The 26,326-nt window shown below is 42.8% G+C and overlaps 1 long non-coding RNA gene across 4 annotated transcripts; it reads right to left on the bottom strand.

Annotated features, from left to right (window-relative positions):
* Positions 1 to 10,445: 10,445 nt before the first annotated feature.
* On the bottom strand, positions 10,446 to 25,023 carry LOC311581270. 4 transcript variants are annotated; one of them, XR_014773722.1, is made up of 3 exons: positions 24,901 to 25,023; positions 21,395 to 21,497; positions 10,446 to 10,765 (listed from the first exon to the last, which is right to left on the bottom strand). It is a non-coding gene; the product is annotated as an uncharacterized lncRNA (long non-coding RNA). The 4 variants fall into 4 exon arrangements; XR_014773723.1 differs by having other exon boundaries at positions 21,395 to 21,485; positions 24,901 to 25,015; XR_014773724.1 differs by having other exon boundaries at positions 21,395 to 21,485; positions 24,735 to 25,011.
* Positions 25,024 to 26,326: the final 1,303 nt, after the last annotated feature.

A 26,326-nucleotide genomic window follows, 5' to 3' on the forward strand; every position in this document is an offset into this window, starting at 1 on the left:
ACACACACACACACACACACACACACACACACACACACACACGTGGGTGCTGTACTCCTCTTCTGAACAAGGTTAGGGTTACTCAGAGGTAGTCTTTAGATGCAGCCAAGGTCCCAATTCTTGAGAATCAGTTGCTAGGTTAACAGCAGAACCCAGTGCACACGACAGGATCAGTGTAGCCTTTGGGAAAGATACACAGCCATTCCCCATGTCACGGGTAGTGACTGGTCTCTGTCTGAACAACTGATCATGTGCCTCTCGGTGATAAAACTTGGCCCTACTCTCTTCAACCTCCATGCCTTTGCCCAACATGTTCCATTTCCATGAAAACCTCCATTGACCTCGTTCAGCCGGTGAGAGATCAAACAAAGCTTTTGCACCAAACAGGTGTTTCTCTGAAATGGCAATACTCTTGTTATGTAATTAGCATCGGTAGCTGGCGTGCACCAGTGTGGCTTCACCACTGTTTACACATTAAAGCACTCACCAATACTGTTCCAGCAACTCAGTGACTAAGACTTACGCAGTAGGGGAGGGACCCCTGGGACACGGAGAGTTCTTGGTATCAGAGAGAATGGCCATGAGTGTCAGTGCTCTCCTTTTATGGAGATTTGAAAGTCTCCGAGTGTCAACTTCCATCTGCAAACAGGAGCGATAAGAACACGTTTTTTCCTTACAGGTTGCGTTGTTGGTTAGCTTCAGCGTCACAGCACAACCTAATGCGGATGGCTCAGGAAATCATCAGTTCTGAGGATGACGGTGGTGACTTCCTAGACTTGTTACAGCAATTGTCCCAGTACAGGAGAGGAGACCAGAAGTCTGAAGTCAAAAGTGTAGCTTCCTCTGTGGACCTGAAGTCCATAAGCACATAGAAGGAACGCCAGAAGGAACGAGCCCAGATTCTGGGAGTCACTGAGACCCCTGCCTTCTTAACCCTGTAGATTTCTCCTTCTGTTCGAGTTTCCTTCTGTTTTGGGGGATGAAACACTCTGCCCTAAAGCAACTCAGGGAGGAAAGGGTCCATTTGGTTTGTGCTTCCAGACACAGTCCATCGCTGAGGCAAAGCGGGGCTGAAATTGAAAGCAGGAGTTTGCAGCAGCAACTCTAGAGGAACCCTGCTCTCCAGCTTACTCTCTAGCTCCCTCTTTGGGGCGTAGTTACCTAGTTTATACAGTCCGGGATCACCTGCCTAGAGATGGTGTCACCCTCAGTGGGCAGGGCACTCCTGCTTTAGTCATGAATCAAGACAGTCTCTCACAGACATGCCCATACCCCAATCTCATGTAGGAAATCCCTCAGTTGGAGCTTATCTCAGATGATTCTAGACCTTTGTCAAGTTGGCAGTTACGGTTAACTAGGACACTAAAACAAGTAGCCATCTCCGTCCAGTCTTTCCATCCATCCATGTATGTGTGGCAGTCTGTCCTCCACGTCTCTGTGTTCCACTGTCTCTTCTTACAGGGGTATACGCCTCTAGGGTTATAAACTTCCTCCATCCACGTTACCTCATTTTAATGTTATCTTCAAATACTCTATTTTCAAACAAGACCATGCTCTAAAGTTACAAGTAGGCAGTAATATTAAAAGACATTGCCCCAGCCTGCTCCACAGCCCTGCCACCAAAATAGACTTAACAGTGATAATGCCCTCGTCATGCAGCTGCTGGATGAACTCTGCTTAGACAGTTCATGGCAGACGCTGTTCTATTTCAAGTACTGGTGGGGGCATCACTGTGATGTATTTTTTTATTGAAAAGATCCAGTTCTTAATATTTTTATTTCGCTTTTTGGTAGAGCTGTGATGCCAAACTGGTTTTCTCTCTTACCTAGGCTGTGGTTTAGACTTCCTTCTCATTGAAGGAGATATGTTTTTGTTGTTGCTGTACTGACAGAAAAATCTAAGGTGTGACTAATAACTGGCTTGCTGGTAGACGGAGTTTAAGCCTCTCACATTTGGGACTGATTTAGAAGGACTCTAAGCTTTGGAGTTCAGTATGCACAGCCTCAGGATACATTCAATATAGTTCTGCTCTAGTGATCAGAAGCCTGCCAGGGGTAACCATGGCCACCAGGGAGGAAGGAACCTGCATGGTGACAACCAGGTGACCTGGAAGACCACAAGGCTTCCTTCTTATTCTCATTATGAAGATGGTATCTGGGTAGGTGCTGAAGGAGCTGAGTCTGCGATCAAGAAACAGCCTCAGAGTGGCAAGGCTTGTGAGCGCTCTGAGGTTTTTTCCTTCCTACATGGTCACCCAAGAAGATGTTCTCATTCCTTAGGAAAAAACATTATTATTCCGGATAGAGGAATTATAAGATTTAACGCTTTAATGTGCATGCAGTGGTGGGGACGTTTGGGTAAGATGCAAGGCAGAAACAGAAAACAGTACTTACCAAAATTCAAATCATCTCCTTCCTTTACAAAAACAAACAAACAAACAAACAAACAAACAATTATTTTATTAGGCACATCTTACTGGAACCATTAGAATTAAGATTGTATGGTGTTTCCACTCTATTTTGGTATTTTTGGCTGACGTACAGTATGTGTTTTCAAGCCAGAGGAAATAATATTAAACAAGAAGTGAGAAAGAAAACAACACAATTGCAATCTATTATTTAAAAATTGACTGTAAAAGTAAAATAAAAAGGAAGATGGTGTTTCTAGTTGTATTTGTATTGTTCTAGCCTAAAATAATTTTAGCATATTTTTTACATTATCATTGCCATTATTAGAATTTGGGGGCTAAAAGCAAGAAAAGGGAGCACTTATTTGGGAGGGAAAGCAAAGGCAGCAGAAGTGGCTAGTGTGAGTGCTCTCACAGAGACGACATGCTGCACACACCCCACTGCTGACCTCTGGCCTCAGCATCTTGTTTGACTCATGACTGCTGCATAATAAATCCAATTTCCTGATTTTCTATTCTATAACTATATAGGTTCTTGCTCTCCTCACAACTGTTTTACACTTTTCATTACAGCTGTTTACCTCTGAAAATATTTCCCTAAGCTAAATTGTCCCAGATCTGGGAAATTTCAACTTAAAAACTGTATTATGCGTGTGTTTGTGCGTCTGTATGAGTGTATACCATGTGAGCAAAATGTCCTTAGAGGCCAGGAGAATGCATCAGACTCCCGGAGCTGGAGCTGCAGGCACTGGATCTGGGTGTAGGGACCTAAACTCAGGTCCTCTGCAGAAGCAACAATCACTCCTAACCACTCCAGCCTCGACAACTTAAATGAGGACATTTCAAAGGAAGGAAAGAATAATTTTTCAATATGTTTTTCATAGAATTAGGCTTAGGTTAGTTTCCTTAGAACCTGCCCAGAAAAATATAAAAGAGGATCACAGAATCCAAATTCAGAATTTTATATAGAAAGGCTAGGCTCTCCACACCGCGGAGGGTTCAGATACAAGGGCTTGGGAGGCAAGAGGGAAGCTTGCAAACTCAGCTAGTAATAATTTGCCTCTGTACAACACCTTTGCCCTGAGTAATCCCACTGAGCTGAATTTACACACCCCTCAAATACAGGGAAAATGAGCTCATTAAACTTTAACCATGAGCATGCTGCATCAAATTATAAGGTGTCTTGTCTTAACTCATAACTGCTACCTAATAAATTCAATTACCTGATTTTTCTCTCCTATTTATATAACCCGGTTTCGGCACGAAGTGAAACACTCCTATGAAGGAAGGGATGACTGTCCCTTAGTTCTCAAGTGATGACATCACTAGACTATGTCTGTACATGAGCACAAGTGTATGAGATGGGTAAATTTAAAGAGCGGAAAGGCAGCGCCTTTATGATTAGACCCCTGTGGTGCTTTGAGTGAGAACGGCTCCTATGGCTTCATAGGTTTGAAAACTTGGTCCCCTGTCGGCGGAACACTTTGGGAAGAACTGGATAGAACGACCTTGTTGGGAGAAGGCTTTGGGGTTACAAACTCCCATGCCGTTTCCAGTTAGCTCTCTCCGATGCGAGCGCCCAGCTGTTTCTCTGCCATGTTTTTCCTCCATCACCATGATCTAATCTTCTGGGCCACAAGCCGGTTAGATGCTTTCTTTATCATGTCATCCTGGTCATGGTGCTTTAGCTCAGCAATTAAAAACAAAACAAAACCAACCAATCCTCAACACTTGGCTGTAAGGATGTCCTGGGAAAACAAAATTCCACACACTGCATTTCCCAGCTCCTTATTTCTTTGAGTGGTGGCACACGCCTTTAATCCCAGCACTTGAGAGGCAGAGGCAGGAGGATCGCTGTGAGTTTGAGGCCAGCCTGGTCTACAAAGTGAGTCCAGGAAAGCCAGAGCTACACAGAGAAACCCTTGTCTGGAAAAAACCAAACCAATCAACCAACCAAAGAACAACAACAACAACAAAAACGAAACCAACCAACCAACCAAAAAACCCAAATGCCAAAAAAATCCCTGAAAATATTTTTCAGTGGATAAGAGTCATTTCAATAAGAAAAAAAATGTATGATTCTCTTCCTCTGTATGCATCAGCCAGAAGAAAGTTGGAGGATGCCTGTGTTTGGTGTGGGCAGGTGGTAGTGCAGCTGGTAACAGGAGGTGGGAGTGCTCCCATAATTGCACTGGGCTACAACCCTAACCAAAAGCCATTGGGCCCCAGATTCACTCTCAAGCGACTGACTCTTGTGAGACGGGTGTGTGTGTGTGTGTGTGTGTGTGTGTGTGTGTGTGTGTGTGTGTGTGTGTGGCATTGAATGGAGCTTTATAGAAGCTAAATTGAAGGCTATGTGGGGTTTCTCACTGACTTTGGATTTCTGAGATGAGTGTGATAAAGATGAGTGAAGAATGTAAAAATTGGAGAGCTGTGGGCATGCATCCTTTTACCAAAACAGTGTGTGCCATATTTCTTAATAAGCTTTGGTTCTCAATAAAATGCAGATGCTGAAGCTGCTTCCTTGATTTCAAGACTAGATTGGTCATATACATTTATGTATGTTTTTAAAAGGCTTTTAAAAGATTATGTGTATGCTCACGTGCTCATGCCTGTCGGCTTGTGCCCACAGAGACTAGAAGCTGGATTACAGATGGTTGTGAGCTGTCTGATGTAGGTGCTGTGAACAGAACTTAGGTCCCATGTAAGAGCCATGGTTCTCTTAACTGCTGAGCCATATCCCTAGCCTCCTCATATATAGTGTATAATCATTGCTTTATATTGGTGTGCAAACAACAGCTGTATCAGAGGAGAGATGGTCTACTTAGAACGAGGAGGCCAAAACCTTCTTTGGAGACCAGAGTTTAATCATTCATCTTTGTTGTGTAGATTAGTTCAAACCCCCTTTCCCTTCCATGGGCTGTGGACTCCGTCAGCAATGGAGTCAAGATTATGGTGTCTTCATTCTCAAGTCTGAACAGGAATCCGATAGAAAAATGAACTAACAGTGCTGACAAGATGGTTCAGTGATAAAGATGGTCGCCGCCTAACCTGAGGACCTGAGTTCAATGCTTGGAACTCACATGGCGGAAGGTGAGAACCTTTCCCTGGAAGTTGTTCTCTGACCTTAGCACATACTCTATGGCACATCGACATGTCCCCACCTCTGTCTTCAAAAAATAAAGTAAAAAAAAATAGACTAGTAAATAGCATAAAATTCAAAGAAAAATTACATAAAGCTCTTGAATTGCTTATCGTTGTAGGCGGTTTTCTGCAGTGTGTTTGCCACTTCCTTGTTTAATAACCCCCAGGTCATATTTCTTTGGGGAAGAAGGGGAAACTTCACCAACAATGCTATAAATCAGAGCAAATGCATTTGAAGCTCTTATTTTAAACATTCCTTTAAAAATAGTCATTCTTATTTTTCGTTCTACTCACCTATTTAATTTCACTCTTTTCTGTTTTGAGTGTCTGTCCGTCTATTGTATATAGCTATATAACCATGATCTATCAATCATTTTCCTTTCAACTATACCATCTATCATACACATGTTTGTCTATTATCTATGTAGCTATAATTTAATTATACATCATCTCTTTCTCATCTATCTATGCATATCAGATGTCTGTCAATTATCTTTATTTATTAATATATCATCTATCTTTATCTATCAATGTTTCATCTATCAATCATCTATCATCTATCTATCTATCATCTATCTATTTATCCATATCAATCATCTATCTTGTACTACCCTTTCTTCCCCTCTTCTTCCTCCTCTCCATCCTCCTCTTCCTTTTCCTTTTATTGGCTTCTGCTTCAGGAAGACTCATTTTGAAGCTTGGCACTTGCTGCTTCTCTGCAGCCATTTTATAGGCAAAAGCTTAAGCTCCTTCCAACAATCACTCCTAGGTAAAAGTCCAAGAACTCTGCAGTTAAAGTGTCAAGTGTCTAAGGCTCGACACTTACTTAAGAAAATTTAATTTAAGTTGATGCTTTAAGTTCTAAGCCAGTGAGAACTGAGAGAAGTTTTGCTTGCTTTTATGTTTTGGTGTATCTGACCACTCCTTTTCATAGAATTACTGCCTCTCTTATATCCCAAGAGCGCTTAAGGTCCAGTGCTGACTGTTATTACTCACTTCCTCATATAGGCAGCACACAGCACAGATGGACAGAAAACACCTTTGCTGAGAACACTTACTGAGCACGTGAAATGATAACAACAAAGAGAATCCAGTTCCCGGGACAAATTTACAGTTCTTCAATTTCCAAAAGGAGTTAAGAGGGAGAAGTTGGGTTAATGCAAATAATACGATTTTGATAGAAATGAATATTGAGAAGGTTGAGGTGGGACAAGAGAGTGATGACCAGCCAAGCCCAAATGCAGGAGAACACACAGACACGAGTACTAGGAGACCTTTCCGAGATCTTCTTCTTTCTAGTGTGGATACAACTGATGCAGAACCATCCGGAACTCAGGTGGAGTCCACATTCATGCTGTGCCACACCCCAACCAAGGAGCTGTTTCAACAAAAGTGGAAAGGCCAAAAATGGAACATAAAGGTTCCTATCTCATAAACAAGGTGCTTTTATAGCCTTTGCTAATTTGCGGGGAGAAGTGACAACGCAATCTAAACAAGATAATTACGCTTACTCAGGGTGGTTATCAAATTGAAAGTGAATTATAAAGAATACAGTTAGTTTTAGCTTGCTACGCAATCCACCCTTGTTTATTTTTTAAACGCTGCAAAGCTGAGTTCTTAGCCTGCGCTCCAGGCTCTAAAGCCTTTCTCAGGTCTGAGAGAAGGCTGTGTGCTGAGGATAAATAAAACAGTCCACAGCACAGGAGCCATCCTGGGAGCACCGTGAGGCTGGTGAGTGAAGGTACCGGGAAGGGAGTTTTCTCTTTCGGTTAACAGCTGCTTAAGCAGCTATCTGGGGAATGCTTTTACAGAAAAACTCAGGTCAACCTATACCAGGTCAACTCCCTGCCTTGAAGAACGAGTGTACGGGATCCCACTCAGCACAAAATGCAACACTCTTCACACAGAAATCAATCAATATGTGCTGTTGACTGGTGCCCGACTTTACTTAATGTCTACCCTTTATGTGGCTCAAACTGCATTGACAGGGCAGATTCACTGATATTTTGAGCAATCTACTGTTGAGTAGAGGGCAGCTCCTCCTTCCTCATAGTTATGTAAAGGAGACAAAGGTAGGAAAGAGTAGATACCTTACCTACCTTCCGTCCCTTGTCCACACTGGTCAGGTCGTATTGCCTGCTTAGAATGTGATTTCCTTCATACCAAAGGAGGTATATGAAACTAGGTACTTACACAATGAAAGTTCCTCTCATTTTACAAATAAGATTTGAATGATTCTCAGGCAAAGATTCCTCTATCGAGAATTCTCTGTTTAGCTCTGTACCCCACTTTTTAATCTGGTTGTTTGGTTTATTGCTGTCTGAGTGAGGTAACCCAGACCCAGAAAGACAAATCTGGAATACACTTACTTATAAATGGATATTATCCATAAAGGACAGGATAACCGTGCTACCACCTGTGGACTTAAAGAAGCTAAGTAACAAGGAGGACCCAAGGGAGGATGCTTGAATTTAACTGAGATGGGGAAATAGTGTAGACGTCTGGGATGAGTGGATGGAGGGATCTGAGTAGGAGAAGGGGTGGGGAGCGCATAGGAGGGATCAAGTATAGGGAGGATGTCAGAAGAGAGAACTGGCATCAGTTGGGGAAGGGCATTTTTGGAAAGAGCTATAAAGCTGTGACAGTGGAAACTCCCGGGAATCTGTGAGGGTGACCCTAGCTAAGACTCCTAGCAATGGGGGAGATGGAGCATGAGACGGTCACCTCCTGTAACCAGGCAAGACTTCAATGGAAGGAAGTGGGGATACCAGCCTAGCCACAGAACCTTCAATCCACATTTTTTTTCTTGCCTATGAGAGGTTCAGGCATAAAGAAGGAGCAGAAAGTGAAGAAATGGCCAACCAGTGATTGGAACAACTTGAGTCCCGTGCCATAAGAGAGAACCCACCTGACACTATTAATAATACTCTGCTATACTGACAGACAGGAGCCTAGCATAGCTATCTTCTGAGAGGCTTCACCTAGCAACTAATGAAAGAGTCAGAGAGGTCAAGGAACACCACCAGAAAACCTACAAAATCAACTGACTTGGGCCCACAGGACTCAGAGAGACTGAACCACCAAGCAGAGAGCATGCATGGGACGGATTTAGGGCCCCTACACATTTAACAACAGATGTACATGTTGGTCCTCAGGTGGGACCCCTAACAGCAGGACAGGGGCTGTTTCTGACTACATTGCCTGCCTTTGGATCCCTTTCTCTGAACCGGGCCGCCTTGTCTAGCTTCAGTGCCCAGTTCTACTACAACTTGGTATGCCATGGCGGGTTGACTATTAGAGGTCTTCCTTTTTCTGAAGAGAAAAGGAGGAGGTAGGTCATAAGGAGAGAGGAGGGGAGAGGGAGGGACTGCAAATAGAGTCTGAGACTGGGATGAAAAGTAAATTAATTAATTAATTAATGAAAAAAATAAAACAAAGGTTTGAGAGCTAATGGCAATCTTGCTAAACAAAACAAAACAAAACAAAACAACAACAAAACACCACAATCTTCTTCTGTGTTACCATGGCATCTTAATTTTTGCTATCAAACTCCTCCTGGATGGTTTTGAATATTTTACAACCATGACTGCCTTGAGCATGCACAGAGCACAGGAAGCGGCTGCTATTGTCTCCATTTTCTGCGAGGAAATGGGCTGAGAGAGGCTAAACAACTTGCTACGGTTATGCTGCTGTGAGTGGTGGGCGTGCCAGCTTTGTCTTATTTATTTGCATTTCAGGCTCTATTTACACTATGGAATACTACTCAGCTATTAAAAACAAGGAATTCCAGAAATTTGTGGACAAATGGATTGAAGTAGAAATGATCATAATGAGTGAGTTAACCCAGAAGCAGAAAGACTCAAATGGTATATACTCACTTATATCTGCATATTAGCCCAAGGGGCATGTCCCATGAAAGTCTTCACTTACCAGGAAACTGGGACAGAGGTGAGGACATCCTACTGGGACTCTAGATGAGAGAAGCATGGGAGAATAGCAAAGTAGAAGGATCCAGAGGGTCCTAGAAACCTACAAGAAGAACATTATGATAGGCAAATTTGGGCCCAGGAGTCCCGCTTAAACTATGGCACCAGCCAAGGATAATACAGGCTGTAAACTTCAAATCCCTACCTAGATCTAGCCAATGGACAGGACATTCTCCACAGTTGAGTGGAGAGTGGGGTATGACTTTCACACGTACTCTGGTGCCTCATATTTGACCCCGTTCCCTGGATGGGAAGACCTAGTGGCACTCAGAGGAAAGATAGCAGGTTACCAAGAAAATACTTGATACCCTATGAGCATATATAGGGGGAGGAGGTCCCCCTCAGTCACAGTCATAGGGGAGGGGAGTAAGAGGAAAATGGGATGGAGGGAGGAATGGGAGGATACAAGGGATGGGATAACCATTGAGATGTAATAAGAATAAATTAACAAAATAAAATTTAAAAAAAGTTATTTTCTCTCCCTTTTATAACACTCCAATCCAACTTTCTTCCAAGCAACACAAGCATGCACACACACGCTACAAAGTTGGGCTTTTCAGAAGACTGGAACACTGCAGACACTGGTTCCACAAAATCTGAACTTTCCCATCTAGATGATGAGCTGGCTAGTGAGGGTGGGCAAGTCAGTTTTCTTTAAATGTGAGGTACCTGGGTTTCCCAAGAAAGGAGAAACAGAATATAGTGTTATAGAGAGATAAAGAGGAAAGTATAATAAGAAGATTAAATGCAGAGGGAGATAGGAGAGCAGTTTAAAGGTAGGCATTTGGGGAGGGGCTAGCTAACACTAGGGCCCTTTGAAAACTGTATGGAAACTTACTACTGTAGAATATATATAAAATACATACACCTAGGAAAGGAATTTAAATGGAGTCACCATATAATGTGAGATACAATGCCCCAACTGGACATCTTATGCCACCAAGAAAAACTTCCAGTATCAGGAATGGGTTGCATTTTGTTGAATCCTTGGCCAAAAGGGTTCCATGCATCCTCTGAGCATCACAGGCTATTGCTAAGGCTATCAGCTGTTCTCCATAGCCTGATGGCAAGGTGTGATTGCTGAAGACAATGCTGATGTCATCGATCATGGAGAAGATGAACAGATATCCAACTGGAAGCTTCATTCCTACTGACTAGCGTCCATGGTGCTTGAAGGTATTCTGCGTGCTGTACACTTCACTCTGCAATCTGTGTTTTGTACTCTGTACTGGGGGATGAAAGTAACCATCAACATCACCCAGCTACAAGCCCTATGACCTACACCAGACTCATGCCTGCAATAAATCCTGGTACCATAGTGGAATAAATGTTATAGTGGTAACCAACCACTTTTTTTTGACTGAATTTAAGGCACACTCCATGATGTGGAACCAAATGGAACCTGCTACTGCTGAAGTGACCAACAACATAGGACTCATAGGAGGAAACTTTTAAAACTATTATTATTATTTAATACTATTATTCTTCTAATAATACTATTATTCTCCTAATATCGTTTCACTATAACCATAGGTCAGGGCCTTACTCAAACTTCATCAGAGACACTTCTTTTGCAGTGGATCCACAACTGTACATATGCAGGGAGTGGAAGACTTTGTAAGATTCAATTCTAAATGGGATGCCTTCATTAAACCCTTCTCCCAAGGCTCAGAGGTCTATGTAGAAAGGCAGTTGGAAAGATGTAAGAGGTGGAGGTGAAGGTGGATGTGGATAACTCCAAGGAAACCGTGCCTTCCAGACACAACAGGACTTCGAAACACACAAACTCACAGAGACTGTGTGGTGCCACTCATCGGAGCTGCACAGGTTCAAGTCAGATAGGGTTCTGGAACTAGGAGCGGAAATGGACATGGAATCCACCCATAACCAAGAAGCTACTGGAAACTGATATGTGTTGACAAAGATAATATTGATTTCCTGCAATGGAGTGTCACTGGGTGAACTCAAGCACCCTCCTGGGCAGAGCCTACTCTTAAGAGTAGTTAGCCAACACAAACTACCTTTTTTGGGTAGGGTGGATTTTTGTTTTGTTCTAGCATTTCTTGTCTTATTCTTTGTGTGTTTGTTTTTATTTATTATTATTATTATTATTATTATTATTATTATTATTATTATTATATTATCATTATTATTATTATTATTATTTTGCTTATTTTTACAGAGAGAGAACATGAAGTTGGGTGGGTAGGGAGGTGAGATGAGACGCATCTGGAAGAAGCTGGGGGAGGAAAAAGCCATCATGGAAACACATTGTATAAAAACAATTCAAATAATTAAAAAAAGTGTGGCCCCTGGTAGGTTCACAGTACTTCAGATGGTGTCCTCAGCCTATGCATGTATGGACAGTACAAATGGGACTCAAAGGTTATAAAGAAAAATGAAGCTGAAGGAGAAGCATAGGGCAGATTTAGTAGCATTTAGACTGAGAGAAGAAAGGGGTGAATATTATCAAGTTATATTATATACATGTGTGAAAAACTCAAAGAAAACACATCTAAAATTGAAACCAAAAGTCAAGCTATCAATTTAGAAGAACAGTTCATTCAGCCAATCACATATTCACTTATCTTAAGGTATAACCCATTACAAAAAATTTCTTCCTCCCACTTTAGAGTGTTCCAATTTATGTAAGTGAGGAGATCTCAAATTATCTAAGTGCCTAGAGTTATCTGGATGACAAGATTGATTTTCATGTGTGACGAGTGTGATCGGTCTCATTACTTTATAGTCACACCTCACAGTTTCCTAAATTACCAACTTGGGATGAGGCAAGATCATGGGATTATTCTCCAAAGGAAACATCATCTGAATCGATGTTTTATTTGGCCAGAGTCTCTGATAAGTATTGATTAATAGATTGTTGGACTGATTTTTACTTTCTACCAAGCTTGTTAGGACATAACTCTTAATTAAACTTTTGGGGGAACAGAGGAGGCTCCTTTGGAATTAATATTGACAATCAGTTGTCACAAAGATGGCCTTTAGAAGGAAGAAAAGTTTACTGTTTAAATATTTGGATTCCGATGTAAATGTGTTACATTTCCCCCAGACACAATGGGCTCACTGCAAAGAGAAGTAAAGGGTCCCAGTGTATTAGCTTTCCATCACTAACTCCAAAGATCATATTGGTTGCCTTTTTATTCATACTGTATCTTAGGAGGTCTTCTGGACTTGCCTCTTCAGATCTGTGTTCAGTGGGGGACTGGCAGTGTGGATGGAATTGACCTTCTCTGACCTCTCTCCCCTAATATAAACATTGGAGATGAAAATCAGAAGAGCACTGGGCAGGCAGATCACGTAGAACTAACTAGCATCTCTTGTTTGCTCGCTGGTTGGGAAAATTAGACTCTAATATGCTGTGACCCACGTTGTCACAGATGCTTACTTCTCAAGGAGCAAACAAAGAAATCTGGGTAGTCAGCAACTTAGAGATCCACTAGTGGTACCCATGAGCCACAGCCAGAAGCAAAGGAGAGGATAAAATGATGAAGACAGCTTACATATTAGAGTTCAAACTGCTGGGTACCCTCCAGCCATGGCCAGAAGCAAAGGAAAGGATGGGAAGGCAGGCATAGTCAGCACTGTAAGAGGTCACCCAGTGGTACCCGGGAGCTGTGGCTGGGAGCAAAGGAGAGAATAGAAAGGCAAAAAAACAGAGCTCCTTAACACAGCTCTACTTAGCAGGTATAATTAAATATATCCACTGCAGCGAGGGCAGGTCTGGGATGGGGGATGGGAGATGGCAGTTGTGAAGGAGATGGGGACTAGAACACACACCTTTCAGAGAGCTGGTCAATGACAGTCCTGTTCTTTGTCCTTTGCTGTCTTATGCATATTTTTACCCTGTAGGAGGCTTACCTGGCACAGATGAGTTTTGAAAAACTGCCCTGTCAGCAAGTTGGCAAGTTATTACCTTGTTAATTAGGGTCACTGCTCACTAATAATTCAACCAATAACATGGTATTTTTTTTAACAAGGCATTTACTGCATTTATTTCCTTTGGCAAGAGCCATAATAAATACAATGACATTTATTAATTTATGAAGCTTTTATCTAATATAAATTGCATTTGCCACAGTCCTAAATTTTCTTTGTCTCCATAACCATATCCTACTGCCCTTGTGTTTTCCTGGTTCTGACATACACACTTTCCCTGACCCCATGTAGCCTTATCAGGAGCAATGCCCAACTTACAAGATGCTTGAAGAATTAAAGGACATAACATGTAGGAAATTGACCTGGAGATACATAGGAATATAGTAATAGAGAAAAATAAACCACTCAGTAATGATGTTGAAACAATAGGGTCTGGAGAAAAAAATATGTATTATGTCCCTACTTCAATTTAGCATACATACATTTGAGATAGTTTAAATATTTAATTGTATTTATGATCACGATTGTTGTAAAGGAAAGCATGGGCCACATCTTCACTTTTGTTAACATAATCATAACCAAAAGGAAAGCTCGCTGACTGTGGCGATGAGAGTTAATCCTATCTGGGCGCTGGAGAGATGGTTCAGCAGTCAAGAGCTTGTTCTGCTTCGATGGAGGGACTGAGCTTGGTTCCCGGCACTCACACTGAACACCTCACACGCTCCTGTAACTCCTGTAACTCCAGCGTCAGTGGGTCCAAAGCCCTCTTCTGGCCTCTCCAGGTACCTGCACTTTAATGGCATATATACATACAGACATGCACGCATAAACATAAATAAAAGTACATCTTAAAAAATTTTTATCTAGGAAAGCCTTCGTAAGAGCATGGGAAGAAAAACAAGGAGAAATACCTTCAATTTTATCACAAAGGAAATATTTTTTATAATAATGTAAATCTCCTGTGGGTTGATGAGATAAACAACTAGTAATCCAAAGTAAAAATTCGTAAATTATATGGACTGTTTACAGAAAAGAAAATAGAAAGGATTCACGACACCATCAACCTTTGGCATAAGAGGAAGTTCAGAGAAAGCCAACAGTGTTCATCGTTCTGAAAATAATACAGTTGTCAAGGTTCCTCACTGCCAACATGGTGCTATACGTGCCAGTGTATAAATCGACAAATTTGCATGCACTAATGAAACTTGGGGGTCTGTGAATGCAGCTTGCAGAGATGTATGGTGAGTTTCATGCCATAACACACTGGGGAGCGTATACCCTGTGCTTTGCCATGTCTGTCTAGTCTCCTTAAAGCTAGGAGACATTCTGAAGCCTTTTTCCATCCTCCTAACTTTTGCAGGAGCCAAAGCTAACCGGAAGTCCCACCGACATCAACACTCTGAGGACCCCGAGAGCTCTTGCTCCACACCCATCCATGATTATAGCCTCACTTACGCCTACAGGGACCGTTCTTATACTTTAAAATAAATCTCTTCTATGACATTTGTTTATTTTACTTTATGTGTCTGAGTGCTTTGCCTGTGTGGACGTACGTGTACCACGTGTGCAACAACTGGATCCCTGAAACTGGAGTTATGGCTAGTTGTGAACGGCCACATGGTGCTGGTAACCAAACGCAGGCCTGTTGCAAGAGCAATACTCTTATTTTTTATAATGCATCTTTTTTTCTAATAACAACAACAACAACAACAACAATAATAACAACAACAATAAGAGCTGTAGACAGGTGATTGATAGATACAGATACTTCCTCTCTTTTGTATATGGTAACATATTGGACATTTATTCTTTTTTTTCTTTACTGTTTGTTCAACATTTAGTCCACATATCTTATAGATCCTATTCCCACACTTTAGGTAGGTATGTAGTATGCCATTGTGAAGGTAAAACAGCTTATTCCACCAAATCTGTCAGAGTTATTGCCAATATTTTGCTGTTCTGAGACTCCACATTAAATAATTTTGTCCATTATGTACCACAGAAATATAGACATTCAGAGTAAATCATCGAGTTTTCAGGTATAGTAACACCATGCTATCCTCTAGGTACTGTCTGTGATAGTGTGTGTTACAGTTTTGAGTGTTCCAAATACTGTGGGCAACCAGTACACCTAAGTAACAGAAGCAACCATGGGTCGTGGTGTGTCTGTTAAAATATTACTGGGGAACATTTGATCAGAATCAAAACACAAATAAAGAACATACAACCACCGAGGTTTCCTTTTGGGTTTTGCTGGTTTGATATTCGTCCAAAAGCAAAGCGACCGTATTGCTGCTCTATGCCCACTGTTTGTAGATGTGCATGGTGCAAGCCAGCTCGGGCTCTTTGCAAAGGCATCCTTCGTTTGTTTCTAAGTGGTTGCTTCAGATTGGCCCAAGAACGTATTGAATGCATAAGTAGAACATTCAACATGAATTTTATTCACTCTCACTAAGGGCATTTTGTGGCTGCTTTGTCCTTATTTTGTAAGGGTCCAGAAGAAGATGAATGGGTTGATAGTGAGAAGCAATGAATAAATTGGCTCGTCCCACCTTTGCCTCTGTGCCCATGCTTGCCTTTTCTCTGAATCATGGCTTCTCTGCCGCTCACGCTCAGGGTTGTATGTTGTTTAGGAGCCCTGAGAGTAGAGATGCTGAGGTACTTGGCCACAGTTGGACGTGAATGTTTCCACTTTACCCGTGGGGTCCCTGAATTGCCTCTCTCACCCTGTTCTCCACCCTCTCCACTTCTTCAGTTGCTCAGAATTCTTTTCTGTAGGACTCAAAGCTTTACCCCTTAGTCTGCTTCCCCTAGTTATTTTTAAGCTCACGGAAATTCTCATTGCTCCTTGAGACCTAGGCTTTTGAATCTTAAATCCTAAAACAGGTCTTTGTGCTGTGCCGTCCATCCTTCCGTGCAATGCATGCAGATTGGCTGATGGTCACAGCGATAAAAGCAGAGCCCTGTTGTGATGACTAGAGAAGTGTTCATGCCCCAGTGGCCTGGTCCTTATTCTCATCTTCCTGTTGGTGTCCGTTCCAAGATTCGGATAGAGGAAAACCATCTTCTGAAAGAGCCTGGCAGACCATCTTACCATTGATGACATCACTTATTAGGAGTAGCCTAGGGAGTAGCAGAAGCTTCCACGTGTTTCTCAGGTCCCTTGCATCCGTTATCTGTCTATTCTTCTTGACTATTTCTCACTTCAAATCTCAAAATTTGATCTCTAGAGATAGCTAGAGCTGAAACTAAATCTTACTTGTACAAGAAAAATGAGATTTTTTTACACACACTTTCAGCATCTCTAAAATGGGTTAGTAATGCCTACTGGGTAGGGTAGACTCATCACCAGCATCCTATAAAAGGCGTGCGTGTGCCCTAAGTGCTGTAGATGACACATCTTTCTCTACATCTGCCCTTTGCTCCTTGTATTCTTGTTTCCTATACATTTCTATAGCTCAAAAATCATTAGCATCAATAAAAAATAAAATAAACATAATCCCCTGCAATCCTTTAACCATCTTATCATTTTCACTTTCTAGGTTTCATTTTTTTATTTATCTCTGAAGGATAGTCTTTAGCACAAAGGGACACTCTTTGAATCAGATTTTATATTAGGGAAAGTCGATATTCTTTGAGGATGACTAGAAGAATCTTACCCTTTTCCACTTTGAGTCTATGAGTGTGGGGTGTTTGGGGTGGGGACTGTTTGGGTAAAGAGAAGAAGATGGGTAGAGAAAGAGATAAAGTGGAGTGACGGGGCTGGAAGGAGGAGCGTGGTGATCATAAAGCCTGGGGGGCCTGGCTTGCCTTGCAGACCAGAAGCCTCCTCTTTTGTGGGGATTCCCCCCTCTTCCTCATCCTCCGCACCAGGATGAATTCTCTTTTCAGATTGTGATTATGGATTAATTTATGACTTCCTTTAATTGTCTGAGCAATGCAGGGTTAACGTCCTGGTGAGTAAAGTTCTCCTGCTTTATGAGAGCAATCACTTAATGAAAATTAGGCTATTACTTTTTATCTCCCTCTCTTTGGCAATGCCTGAGGAGACCATGGGACACTTCTGCAGCTTTCCCTCCCCTTGTCCTGGGTTAGAGACTAGATCTTTATTTGCCCTTGACACTTTGAAGATGTCCTGATGGCAGATGACATGACTGGGAGAAGAAGCACCACCCAGTGGCTTGGGCTAGACCAGGATGGCGCCCAGGACTGGGAATCTCTTATTTTGAGTCAATACTGCTTTTAGGAGATGCTTCCTCTGAGAGAGAGTTCAATACTGCAAGGGACCTGCATGTTAAGATATCCCTTTGTGTTTCCCCAAACCTGAAGCTGGGCTGGGGAGTGCCGTAGCACAGCATGCTGACGAGTGCAGTTTGAGTCATAAGTGGGCTCGGAACTGGCTCCTGGCTCATCCAGGTCCTAGCCATTGAGTTTGAGCAAACCCCTTATTCTTAACCATAGCTTATGATTCCGCAAAGTGGGGAAGCACTGCACCCACAGCTCTGTAGGTTTCTACCATTTCATTTTAGCTACTCCACTAGCCTCTCATTTCACACCTTAGCCTGAGCCTTTGAGATGCAGACTGTATACGATTTGTGTAGCATCATTTATAAAGGAGATACCCATAACGTAGTGTCTGGGGGAGGAGCAGCAAAGGGAAAGGGCTATGCAATGCCTACACTTTTAGGCCAAGTCCCTTAGGGTGTGTCTTCAGCCAAATATTGCAAGCAATCCCATGAGTTCAAGTTACTCATCCCATGAGTTCTATAAGTCAGCATCCATCTTGACTTATAGAAATGGAGTTGGGGTTTCTGCAGTCCAGTACCAGTCAGTCAGCGGCTAAGGGCTGTCCCATGGAAAGGTGTAAATGTAAACAACCAGACAGTGAAGATGTGTGCTTCTAGCCATGTGATCACATCTGGAAAAGGACAGATATCTGTTGAAAAATGGGGATATATGTGTGTGTGTGTATTCATATATATATGTGTGTGTACACACACATATATTATGGTCAGCCATATTCCTTTCTCAGCAGTCTATAGTCTCCTTTAGTATATAAAATCGATAGGTTGGTTTGTTGTGATTGCAAACAGCTGTGAGTATGAAAATTTTCTTGGCTCCTATTTTGATGGTAAATTACTATTTTCTCTCTTTTTTCCTAAGATTTACTTATTTCTGTGTTAGTATATGGGTGTCTCATGTACATGCAGTGTCCATGGAGGCCAGAAGAAGGCATCAGGTCCGCTGGACGTGGAATTACAGATGGTTGAGAGCTGCCCCAAGGGTGCTGGGAACCAAACCTGAGGAGTAAGATCAGCCAGTGCTCTTCACTGCTGAGTCATCTCGCCAGCCTCACTGTTGGCTCTTAGGAGGTATTAGTCAGTTTGGAAAGTCACATTGCGGTGATGGCTCAAAGTATTAGGGCCTTTAAAACCACACGTGTACCTTAGTTTGTGTTGGTACCAGGAAAGCATCTATCTCCTTCCTTGGACTTTTCAGTCTTATCATCCTAAGGCACTCAGACTGTTTTATTATACCTTGTTTTCCTTTTGTTTCTTTGTTATATCACGGGTAGGGTATTACATTGATTTAAAAAATTTTGTGTGGGAAGTTATAGAATCTACTAATTTCATTTCAGGGCAAAGTGCTAGAAAATACATGTGATAAAAGGGGATTTACACTTGATAGTCTTGAGAAGCACACATCTCATGAGTATGTAATTATCTCAACAAGTGATCAATCACATGGTAGGAACCACGGCCTGCAGACAGAAATCGTGATTCTCTGAGTCCCCTGGTATCTGTAGCACTGGGTTGAGTGAATCTCTTCTCCCTGCAAGGTAGATACACATGAGGACAGTCTACTGCCACTGCTTGGATGGATAATTAAGGGTCTGCTCCCAGCATCTGAGGTAACAAGGCATAAATAAGTGTCATACTGGACTGTAAAGTCAGGTGTTTTAGGCTTATTCTCCATGTGGCAAAAACAACAACACCTCACCTTCAGGAGGAGGATGTTTCTTTATTTGTATTACAGATATTTATTATGCATTTTCTGTTGGTTGGGTTCTGTTGGAGACATTACACAGTAAAACAGACAAGGAGCCGTGGCTTTCTGTGGTTGCACTTGTCAAGGCATCCAGACAAGTCTGGACAAGTAAACAAGAAAAGTCTGTGTAGAGGACTTTGAGATGGTAAAAGGCTTTGGAAAAAGATTGAACTACATCAAGAGGTCAGGGAGGCCAGGATGCTGGGCAGGGTGATGTTTTCCTGGGGGCAGGGCAAATGTGTGGCGTGGCTCCACACATCTGGGTAAGCCAGGCCATGAACCATTCCTGTCAAATCCCCATCCACTCTCCACTTCCACTGCTTCTCTTCCTGATAGCTCAGTCAGCCTAGCATCCTATCCCTAGAGACCCACACTGGCTCCATCCTTTCCTCTGCTCTTCCGCCCCAGCCTTCCCTTCTCATATAACTTCAGTTCATCCCTGCTAGGTTGTTCTTTCTGAAGTCTGCATCTATTTATGTGGTTTCTCAAGAACATTCTGAAACTTTCATTTCCACACATGAGCTGTGGACTGCCAAGGGGGCTAGTCAAAGTCTCCGCTGAGTGCTTTATATGTTTTGGGTATTAGCCCTTTGTTGGATGTAGGGTTGGGGCCGATCCGTTCCCAGTCTGTAGACTGTTGCTCTGCTCTGTTGACAGTGTCCTTTGCCTTACACAAGCTTTTCAGTTTCATGAGGTCCCATTTCTTAATTGTTGACCTCAGAGCATGAGCTGTTGGTGTTCTGTTCAGGAAGTTGCCTTCTGTGCCAATGAGTTCAAGGCTCTTTCCCACTTTTTCTTCTAATAGCGTTAGTATGTCTGATTTTATGTTAAGGTCTTTAATTCACTTGGACTTTAGTTTTGTGCAGGGTGATAAATAAGGATCTATTTGCATTTTCTACATGTAGACATCCAGTTAGACCAGCACCATTTGTTGAAAATGCTATCTCTTTTCCATTGTATGGATTTGGATTATTGGTAAAAAATCAGTTGCCCATAGGGGTTTATTTCTGGGTCTTTGAGTTGATTCCATTGATCAACCAGCCTATTTCTATACCAGTCCCATGCTGTTGTAATTACTGTTGCTCTATAGTACAGCTTGAGACCCCAAATCGAGATTCCTCCAGAAGATCTTTTGTTGTACAGGATTGTCTTAGCTATTCTGGCTTTTTTGTTTTTCCATATGAAATTGAGAATTGATCGTTTAAGGTCTGTAAATAATTGTGTAGGAATTTTGGTGGGAAATGCATTGAATCTACAGATTACTTTTGGTAAGATGGCCACTTTTACTATATTAAATTTCCTGATCCACAAGCATAGGAGATCTTTCCATTTTAAAAACTAAGGTACAGAGCTAAACAGAGAACTCTCAACAGAGGTATCAAATGGCTGAAAAACAACTTCCTTAGTCATCAGGGAAATGCAAATCAAAATGACTCTGAGATTCCATCTCATAATCTTCAGAATGGCTAAGATAAGAAACTTAAGTGACAGCACATGCTGGTGAGGATGTGGAGAAAGGAGAACACTCCTCCATTGCTGGTGGAAGTGCAAACTTGTATAACCACTTTGGAATTCAATCTGATTCTTTCTCAGAAAACTGAGAATAGTGCTATCTAAAGACCCAACTATTCCACTCCTGGGCATCTACCCAAAAGTTGCTTCACCATACAAGGATATTTGCTCAACTATGTCATAACAGCTTTATTCATAATAGCCAGAATCTGGAAACCACCTAGATATCGCTTAGCTGAAGAATGGATAAAGAAACTGTGGTACATTTACAGTATGGAATACTATTCAGCTATCAAAAACAAGGAGATCTTGAAATTTGCAGGCAAATGGATGGAACCAGAAATCATCATCTTGAGGGAGGTAATCCAGACCCAGAAAAACACACATGGTATATACTCACTTATAAGTGGCTATTAGGCCAACATAGATGTCCTCTGAGAGACTCCACCAAGCGGGCGATAGGGATAGATACTGGGACTCACAGCTGGACTCTGGGAAAAGAGCTGAAAGTTGTATGGAAGATTTTGGGGGATGGAAGGAGCAGGGTGAGATGGGGTGGGGGTAGGGCTGCCAGGAGCTCCACCCGGAGACTATCAAGGCTGGTGGACCTGGACCCGGGGGGCCTGCACAAACTGATGCACTAAGGACATTGCAAGCAGAGAACCTAGACCCCCTCTTCAAATGTAGCCAATGGACAGCTTGTTCTCCACATGGGAAAGCAGGGGTGGGGTTAGGGGTGGGGAGGTGGCGGGGAGTGGGGACTTTCTCTGACATGAATTCTGGTGACCGTGATTTGCACACTGCCCTTTGGTGGAGAGGACCTGTGAGAACATGGAGGAAGGAAATTGAGACTATCCAGATGATAGCTGATAGGCTATAGTCAGAAGGTAGGGGAGGAGCTCTCCCTGCCCCCCCCCCACGGTCAGAGGTCTAGGGGAGGGGAATAGGGCCTGCTGCCAACTGTTAGGATATTTTTTGGCTTTCTTTCCCGTCCTGCCAACCCCTTTTCACCAAACTGCTCCTCCTAGCCGTCAAGGCTCACACATTTTAGGGTCACTTCTCCATCCCTGTGACACGCTCAGTGGGCACTGGGAGCCTTGCCAGAATCATAAGAGAGCCGTATAGTGTGGGAACACATGGAGGTGAGGTGGGGTGCAACCTATAAAAACTCTGATCCATGCCAACTCCTTTCCTACTGAACCCATTTCCATGAGTTATTGGATGCCTTTGAATTTCTAATCTTCATTGCTAGGGTAATGGCATCCAATCAAAGCGTCGATGAAGGCGTGTAAAATGCCACGTAGTAGGTATTCACAATGCTAGCTCTCTTTCTCCATGTCTGCTACTTCTTCCAACATGGCTTTCACCACCATAGCGCCTCACAGCTTCTAAGTTAGACTGCTGTGTGCAAGAGTGTGCCAGCCATTGTGAGAGTATGGAGCAAGAGAGTTGAGTGTGAGGTGGGGGGCCGGGGCACTTCTATGGGGATGTGCTGGGTGCTGGGGCTGGCCTGGGTTTAAAGGATCAGCTGAGAGATAGAGGGATGGCATGTGTGAAGACGCAGAAGAAAGTGGGAGGGAGAATGCGTCTTGCACCTTTGATAAGCAAGTGTCTATAAATATCAACACTGCTGATGCACAGGATTGGAGCAAATCAATTAAGAAAGTCTCCTTGCCACTGACCCCAGAGGCAGGTGCCTCCAGTCCACAGGACCCTTCAACCACCAAGTCCTCATGTGATCAAAATAATTCTCTGTGTGTGTGTCTGTGTGTCTCTGTCTCTGTCTCTCTCATACACACACACACACACACACACACACACACACACACACACAGAGAGAGAGAGAGAGAGAGAGAGAGAGAGAGAGAGAGAGAGAGAGAGAGAGAGAGAGGACAAGTGTCTCTCTGTGTGCATGTGTGTCTATCACCAGATAGGCCAGTTCCTTTAAGTAGCATTTGATGGAGTGGGCTGTTCCCAGGCTTGCTGGTATAGGATGTAGTTGGTGGAATAATGACTCATTATACTGAATAGCCTTGTGTAATTAATCTGGGAAAATCATGTACTGAAGTACTATATTACTGAGCAGAGTGAGGAGGGACTCTTGTGTCCTGTGGGAATGCAGGCTTCCTTCAGAGCCTTCTTTAAATGCAGATTTCCTCCGCTTAGGGCTGATTGATCATTTTTTATCTGTCTGCCTTCCCAAGTAGGCTGAGAACAAGGTAGTCCTTTCCAGTCCAACAAAGGAAGAGATGTTTGAAGACAAAGAAAGAAATTGCAACAATGTATGTGTGCATATAATGTGTGTGTGTGTGTGTGCGCATGCGCGCGTGTAAAAAGCTTTCAATGTCCATGATTCCTGATGAAAGACAATTGGATAAGTTACAACAGAGTTAGACAGGTTTTCAATGGAAGTTGCTTACAGGAAGTGAGGAAGATGAACATAAATACTCATACACATATACATATGCAAATGTCCAAACCATATAAACTATAGATAAATACCAAGTACAGCACAACTGCTTCAATAAATAAGAAAAGTGATTTTCTGTGACATGTGTAGATGTTATTACTTACAAACAGTAAAGCCAAGAGCCAAGGCGACTTCCTTAACAGGTAAATGGAAGCCTACACTGGCAAGCTGATGTAGATAGCTTTTGGGGATCTATTTTAGCTTCCTGATGGCTCAACCTGCTTTTCAAATGCCTTATTAACATTTTAGAAAGATCAATATGCTGATCAAAGGTGGGTACTGGGGATTTGAACTCGGGTCCTTGTGGTTGGGCAGCAAGATCTCTACTTGCTAGGCCATCTCCACAGCTCCTTGGACTGCAGTTACTAACTACAGTGGTGTCCCTCCCCAAAGGATAACGTTAATAGACACACGTATTTGATCTTACTGCAGAGTTTATTTTTGAAGGCTCTTTTGGTGTTGGCATGAGAACACGTGCCATAATTTGTTGCTCAAGCTTTTAGTGAGCCAACCAGAGCCTCTGCTTTTCATGGCATTTGCTGCTCATGGAGGTCAGTGACTAGTCAGCCAATCTGACCATGGAGAAGTAGATCTGAGATGTGAGCAGTTTTTGAGCCTTCAGGTTTCTACACTGCATTTATTATTATTATAATTGTTAGCATTTGCCATGACCAGCCTCCCTCTGACCCTGTTATTTCTCTCATAGTCTATTTGCTGTACTAAGGCTATTTTTTATTTATTTATTTATTTTTATTATTTATTTTTATTTATTTATTTTTTTACTTTTATACTCTAGTTTCCTATGATAAGAAGCAATGAATTCCTCTTGCCTTCCTGTGAATTATACTTCTAAAGACTGAGTGGAAATGGACAGTAAGCAGGTGACCACCTCCAGACCGTACCTGAGTCTAATTGCCAGAAAGCAGCTTCTCCCATCATGCCCTGGGACCTATTGAGCTCATTCAAGATGTAATTGGAAAACGAATCCAGCAACACCATTGTTGGGGAGCAATGGAGCACTTGTCTTGGGAATGGGGTGCTGTGTGATGCTACAGACTTAATCTTGGCTGACACGCCTCCTTATCTGCTAGAGGACACCGTTACGCCCTTTGTGACTCTATCTGGATAATTAAAGGGGTGACACGGCTCTGCCAGGAGCTTCGCAAGGGCATTTAACCACAATTAAGTACAAAAAATGATCCCAGGTCTGAGAAGTGGGCTTTGGTAATTATGATAATCATGTGCTAATCTGATTCATCCGTGGACTCACCAGACACAACTGTCGGGAGCAGAGCAGGGGATCTGAGTGTTGAATTCATAGGTTTTCCTTGTTGAGAATTGGCTTCTACAAGAAATTTTCCCTACGTAGCTCTTACTGTTTATGCAAAACTGAAAAAAAAAAAAGAAGCCTTAATTAATTTACAATAAAAAGTTACCGAATGTGAGTGTCCTATTGCGGTCAGAGAATTGTCATCAGGCCAGAGTTTAGGGCACATTCTCCGCCCCCTGCAGAAGAGAAGAGCTTGTGTTTGTCATAGCTCCGCGGCTCCCTCATCTGCTAATGGAACTAGCAAAAAGACCATCCTTCAGATTGTTGAGAGCATCAGTGGAGCACTGTGACGTGCCCGGCAGGCATCAGAGTGTGCTTGCTTGAGGATGTGAGGATCCCACAGGAGCAGAAGACAGTGAGCTTTTGTTCCGGCTTCCAGGCCAGCCTGTCTATGGTGGCGAGTTTCATTTTTGGTGCTCACAAATCTTTTATTTTGCGTCAGTTTTACAGAGAAGTGTCATATGAGCCTTTAGGGGGAAAAAAAACTAAGAGAAGAATTTGATCTTAGCCACCGAATCAATGGGTGACTAGAAACCTCGGTGCTTTTCCGGGCATCTAATCCCTCCAACAAATAGGAACCAGAGACCCAGTGTGCACCAGGCTCCCTGAGTGTGAGGGCTCCAGGATGTAGCTAAGATGTGCATAGCCTCTCCTTTAGAGAGACAACTGGGGAGACAGTTGAGCAAGCGGAGGAATGTGAGGTGATACAAGCGGTCAGAAAGCCGGTGTGGGTTGGGACCCAGACTCCGTTTTGGCATAGAGTGCTTCAGGGAGGGACAGGCGTTCGCGCTGGGCCTGAGTAATGAGTAGACTCCAAGGAACAGCCTGTGCTGAGTAGCTTAAACATCGGCTTGCTGCAACCAAGAATCACACGGGAAGAGTCCCAGTTCAGGAATCATTTAGATCTGACAGATGTCTGTAGGGTTGTCCTGATTGTTAATGGGCAGAGCCCACCGTGGGTGACAGCATTTCCTGGGCCAGGCTATGCATTGTCTAAGAAAGCAAGCAGCAAGCGGGAAGCATGGGTGTGTGTTTGTATTTCTCTCCGTTTGGATGCGATGTGACTAGCTATTTGAGTTCCTGCTTTGCCTTTCCCCAAGTGATGGGCTATAACATGCAATTGTAAACCAAATACGCCCTTTCCTCCCCTCCATTGGTTTTTTTTTTTTTTTTTTGCCAGTATTATATCATAGCAACAGAAACAAAACTAGAAGAAAGGGTATGAGTGTAAGGAGGAGGTGTGGAGAGGACTGCTTGGCAACTTTTTAAATAGAGAAACCGGAAGCAGACAGTACCGCAGGAGTGCGCACTTCCTTTGGCCCCTTATTTGGCAGGAAACAAGTGAAAGGGTTTTATGGCAGAAGCGCCTGCTGCTCTAACAGGAAGCTTATTTACAGAGCCTTTTCAAGGGGACAAGTAGAAGGGAATAGGGGCTGAAACCAAGACCGAGGCCTGTGGTACTTACTGCAGAGGGTGAAGGAGACAGGAGCTAAGTGAACTTGTCATTTCCATGTGAGCTATGAGATAAGGTG

The sequence above is a fragment of the Acomys minous genome, assembly GCF_964271855.1.
Source record: "Acomys minous genome assembly, chromosome: 13".
Taxonomy (NCBI): Eukaryota; Metazoa; Chordata; class Mammalia; order Rodentia; family Muridae; genus Acomys; species Acomys minous.